The 5,950-nt window shown below is 43.4% G+C and overlaps 1 long non-coding RNA gene across 1 annotated transcript in view; it reads left to right on the top strand.

Annotated features, from left to right (window-relative positions):
- The first annotated feature begins 524 nt into the window (after positions 1-524).
- LOC128438791 (uncharacterized) overlaps positions 525-5,950 on the top strand; it is a 158,197-nt gene continuing 152,771 nt past the window's right edge. Inside the window, exon 1 of the long non-coding RNA XR_008338387.1 lies at positions 525-616. This is a non-coding gene — a long non-coding RNA (uncharacterized LOC128438791). The remainder of the gene's footprint in view (positions 617-5,950) is intronic.

Genomic DNA, 5,950 nt, shown 5'->3' on the forward strand with positions numbered 1-5,950 from the left:
TAATTTATCACCAGAGGCCCCCATGCAGCCGCTGCACAACAAGGACAACATGCTGCACAGAGATGCATGATGCATCTGCAGGGGGTCGGAACCCCCCCCCCAAATCTACTTTCTAATTATCGAGGAACTGCACAGAGTCTAAAACATCTTCTTTCACTAGATATTTTCATATGTTTCTTAAATTACATGATAAAACCTTTGTTCTGGAATTTCTGATAAAAAATCTTAAGTGTGTATATTGATGCATTGAAAGATTCTGCAGAAATAATTTATAAATACATGTCACTTAAATAAAAAACGTTATACATGTATTAACTGGTTCTGCTCTTAGTGCAGAACTGTACAGTTTCCCTCTATATAAATGCATGTGTATATTAAGTTTCTATTTGTGCTGCTTTTCTTTGAATTGTTCAATAAGCTGCTGAATCCATTAAAGTATCCGTCTCTCCATCTATCTACCGATGAGGTGCAGGTGACGGCAGGTTGTTCCAGTGGGGCTGTGGACGTGCATGTGGGAACATGAAGAAGAACATCCTGTCGCCAGAGGAAGTGATGCTACCAAGCTCGCCAGTGAGAGCGATTGCTGCAGGATGTTGGCATAGCATACTTCTCACAGGTGAGTCCCCGCTCATGTTTGAAACCTATTAGCGCGACACAGTGTAATGCAGCCGTTTCCTGCATTGACTTAATCAAGCACCTTCTGCCTGCTGTTTTATGCATTTGTTCCTGTTCTGTACATGCTCTCATGTACCTTACACGCTGACATGTCCGCGACCTGCACATAAAGTATGTGTAAATCCTTGGTGTGTGTCTTGGCCCTCACACAGACGTGCGAGTGTGAGCTTTTAGCTGTGGTGTCCATCTATCCACATCATTCATTAAGAGCTCTCCCAGGGCTAGTGCGGCTACATAAACACAGAGGTTGAGGCCACGGCTGCTCTTTCACCTCACTGTGGAGAACTTCAAAGTCACCTCTCCTTCCACCGCAGATGAATGCTCCCTTTCTGCCCGGCTGATATATTGGCCCCTGCTGCTGTCTTCTTACTGTAGTTTGCCTGCGACTGAGGCCCCGTCATGCAGCCAGAGCTACGCCATTTGTTAGCTTTAACTGTATCTCCAAGACCTGGCTTCAATTCTGAAGGGAGGACATTAATTCTTTTAATACAACACTTTGTAGAGTCGTTTTTCCTGTGTTGCTAATGTGTCTATTATTAACCCCATTAAAAGTGTAATACAATTTTAGTTGAGTGCTAAAAGTGGATCATTTGTTGCTCCATTCTGTTCGAATTAATTCTCAATTTATGATTTAAATGATTAAACTATAGGAGTCACCGCACTAAATGAGATTCTTAAATGACCAGGCATACATTTACACACATTAATACAAACATTTATGAGCACGTATTCACAGGGACATGTTGAAGTGTACACACACACTAGTGTGGCTACTGTGTGTTGCGTTTGCTCTTCTAAATCCCGTAATGTCCCCAGTTTGATCCCTAGCTCCATTCTGTCATAAGGGAACTGAAATATCCATCTCCAATCAGGCCTTAATGAATAGCCTGATGAGTGTCGAGCAGAACTGAATTACCAGATAGATTTGAAGTGTGTGACAGTGTGTCTGTGTGTGTGTGTGTGTGGTTGGATTGGGGAGGGGGGTAGTTAGAGGGTCAGTAGAACAGGACACATGTAGAAATTAATTCTCTCTGAGTTCAAAAAAGAAATTGGCTAATTCTGTCACATGGAATCGTCTTATCTATTGGTATGAGTTCTCATTTATTGGGGTCAAGCTGCGGCGGGATGCACGAGGGATTGAAAAGAGAGGTGGGGGGGAGCAAGTCGGACTGATGGAGGGTAAGGTCTGCAAACTGGAAAGAAAGTGAGAGAAGGACAAGGAGCGAGAACAGGAGAAATTATGGAAAGATGGAGCAAAAAAACAAAAAAAAAGAGCGCACGAGAATCAGTGGTATGAGAGACAGCTTGCCTGGGCCGGAGCATATTGAGGGCAGCAGGTGGAAGAGTGGCACAGTTAATTAAAACGCCTGTCTTAATGTCTCAGCCCGTCACTCCAGGGAGAGTGAGGGAGAAGGGGAGAAGGAGGGAGAGAGAGCTTTGCCAGGCTGGAGCTCGGCTGCACCCAGCCAGCCATCAAGACAGCAAACCAAGCATCCAGCCAACCCACCAGGCCACATGTCTGACAAGCCCTGACACTTTGCCCTTCAACCCCCTTCATCCTCTGCAGCAGACACACAAACACACACACACATGTGCAAACCCCACCCACAATTTCCTTTTTCTTATCCACACACCCATGTGCCTATCCAGACGGCCACCCTCTCTAATCTGATTCAGACCTTAAATAAAAAAAGAGACGCCCTCCTCTTAAAAACAGGGCAAAGCCCACTTCTGATGTTACTGTTTTGCTCAGCAGCATCTGTATCATGCCTCGAGACTTCCAGCCTTGCAGCGTAATCTGTCTGCTTTTAATAATTCATGGAAAGCTCAGGCGGTGCACTATGTACCGAATGCTGAGGGTAATGGGGTGTTGTGATATTTCTATCATGGCCTGTCTGCAGCGCTGAGCGAATCAGACCAGCAGAGATCTGATAAGCAGTCTGTTCAGCGTCGTACTGTAACATCACTGGCTGTCACCACGGCCTTAGGTGGACATCAACAAATCCATTCTGCTCCGTGAACCACAATTTACCACATCGTGACATGCTGTCTATACAAAGTTATAAATTACACCTATTTTTTCACAATCCGAGCATAAATTAGCCTCCAAAAAACCTCTGGTAATCCCGAAAATCCACTGTTGTGCTGAAAATACTCTGTTTATGGTGTGAATCACAATCTGTTTCAGCAGACATGAATAGAAATGTATTTAAAGAGAGAAAGGAGGAGCGTGAGCGGGCATCCATCTGCGAGGTGGGTCTAGAGTTGCACGTCGGTGTTGTTTGACTAATGTTTTATCAGGCTTTGCTGTATCACGGCGGATTGCTTTGTCAATAACCAGCCCCGGTGCCTCGGTGAGCAAGAATCTGAGATTGTCAGGCTGAGTGACAGGTTGGAGATGGCAGATAATTCAAAGAAATTGGAAGTGTGAAATCTTTAAGGGCCACTTCTTAACACAGCAAATGCCAGGGTATCTTTCCATCAGCTGCTGCTCTCACAAGCCACCGCATTGTTAATGGTGGCCTGTCTGTCCATCAAGACCGCTTCAGGAGGGATTTAGACCTGTTTGGCGCCTTATCTCCCCGACCGCCTCCCACTAACCTGACCACAGCGCCGGCCGTGAGTGCTGCGTGTCTCTCCATGGGGCCAGCAATAGTCGTAAATTTACCTCCAGACCAATATATATGTTTTTTGTTCCTGTTCATTTGCTTATGTATAGATATTGATTTATTTGATTATCTGTCCGACAGTGTATTGGTATATATTCATTACATTTGTTACATAACCAGGAGGCAAAAGTAATGGGTCTGGTAGCACTTGTTAATTTAGCTGTCAACACAAGTGATTACTGATACCCTGGATTGTTGCATCAAGAGCTCTGTTGTTGTGAGTGTGTCCTTGTGAGTCTGCTGCTTTGTTTGTGGATGAACACAGGAATGCCAGTGTCTGCTTTTGGGTTTGTGCAATAACATTAGTATGAGCCAGGAACTCAAAATGTCAGTAAATTATTAATTATATAATATACATCAAATTATGCTTCGGTAATTTGGTGATAGGTTTAAGAAAAAAAAACAGCATCAAACATTTACGAAATTTAAGTATTTACAGAAAATGTGCTCGAGTCCGTTCAAACTGCCAAATAAAGTTTTTCCTAAAAGTGTGAAGAAGGAGCAATGGAATTTATGTCTTCTATGAATATACATTTCATTATTAAATTGAGATCTGGGGCATTTGAAAAGCCCAAATTAACCTAAATGTAATTTGAAATATAACTTAATTATTAGTTTGATAATGAGGTTTATGATTAAGAAGTTAATAAAAGTAACAAAAAAGTCCTTTTGTGCTAGAAAGTAAAACTGAGAATTCACCCAGGAGTTAAAAAAGTGTGTGTGTGTCTGCGTGTGTGTGTGTGTGTGTGTAAGATTATATGTGCACTCCAATGTTCATTCATCTCACCAAACTGCCACTGCTTCAGTGAAAGCTTGGTGTTACGGGTTTGGATAGCAACTTACTGACCAAACTCTTTCTCCACTTCTCTCGGTCACACACTAACTTTTCACACTCACTCACACTCACTCTCTGAAAACAGTTAAGTATAAGTTGAGGTATACTGTGTAGGAAGAAGGCAGGAGTGTAGGAGCGAGGTGGAAGAGGACAGAGGTTAGAAAAGTTCCCTCCACATCTGCTAATCCAAAAAGAGCTTGGATTCTGTCCTCTGTTTGTATGTACAGAGAAATAATGAGAGAAAATAGACAGAGAAGCGAGGGAGGACTACACAGAAGGACCCAGTGAGAGGAAAAGAAATAAACAAAGAGGAAGAGAAAGAAATATGTCCCCTATTTTCCCCTTGTAATGGTCTCAATTCCCTGCCAGAGCTCCCTGTCACAGGGAGGTAGTTCCCAGGCCGACACATCTCAAGCTGTTCAAACATCCATTAGGATGTTTTGTTTCATACTCACTACAAATACAGCAAGACGAGAGAGAAACTGGCAAATGATGAGAGGGAAATTGAGGAAGAAAGAAAAGACACAGACAGACTGAAGAGGAGAGAGAGAGGAGCAAGAGGGGAGTGGGTTTATGAGAACAGCAGAGAGAGGAGAGGAGGAAATTTATCAAGAAACTCGTGTGATATTTAATGATCCTTGTATGTGGAGAGGGAAGACCACACCAGCTCGTTCTCCTCCGCCAAATACCGATCCCCTAACTTAATTTCCTGCTCAATTGCTGTTCTATAGTGCATAGTACAGTGATACAGCCTGGTAATATAGAAAACAGATTGCCTGTGCGGCGGAGTGGATAAGGCTGAGGCTTGTGCTGCTGGAGACCTGCAGTCTCCAGGGGGGTCTTGTCGGTGGGTTTCACAAAACCAACAAAGCCCATCTTTCCCTGCGACTGGCAGCAGCTGGCAGGTAGATCTTCAAGCGCTGGAGGTGGGGAAGTGGATCTGTGGGTGTGGTGTGTGTGGATGTGTGTGTGAGTGAGTGAGTTTACTCCTCTGCAGGTTGTGTGTGCGGTGCAGCGAGTCTATTCTTTGTAGTGGAGAGTTTCTCAGTCTTCCGTCTTGTGTTTGCTCATGTGCTATGACTCCAATCCACTCAAACCGAGGCCCGCGTGGACAGCAGCCATCAATCAGTGCACAGAGCAGTGTGCAACTACACCTACAGTGTGATTTTCCAAACATACACACACACACACACACACACACACACACACAAACACACACTTGACCAGTGTTATTCAAATTCTCATTTTATATTCACCTTATTCCACAAAGACAAGCTACATTTTTGACTTCCAAAGTTTTATTTTCATGGAATCCAGTAGTAAATTTCATCGATTTCATTAAAGTTGTCAGCTCTTATTCTGTAGTTTAAAGAAAAAGTAATGTTGATGGGATGGAGTATGGGTCAGGAAAAGAACCATAAAGTGTTGCTGCGGATCCGAAATAAGACGCGGCTTGAACTTTGTTTCACTTTCTTAATAGCGTGTCCACAGATTTCATTTAATCTATGGCGGTAGCAGGTCTGAATGCACAACAGATTCCGAGTGACACGTACGCAGACTAAGGAATGAAAACGAAAAGTTCTTGCACTAGAGAGAGAGAGAGAACTGTATTGCATGCTACGAGTGGGAATTTTCACAATGCCACTGTAACTGAGGTCTGCTTGGACGGTAACAACTTTATGGACAATACCGTATGTATTGCACACAGCAGAAATGCAGAGATCTGTTAAGCTATAATATTATCATGGAAACTTTTTGGTTCATCGTGAAA

This window comes from Pleuronectes platessa, chromosome 4 (genome assembly GCF_947347685.1).
Source record: "Pleuronectes platessa chromosome 4, fPlePla1.1, whole genome shotgun sequence".
In the NCBI taxonomy this organism is placed as follows: domain Eukaryota; kingdom Metazoa; phylum Chordata; class Actinopteri; order Pleuronectiformes; family Pleuronectidae; genus Pleuronectes; species Pleuronectes platessa.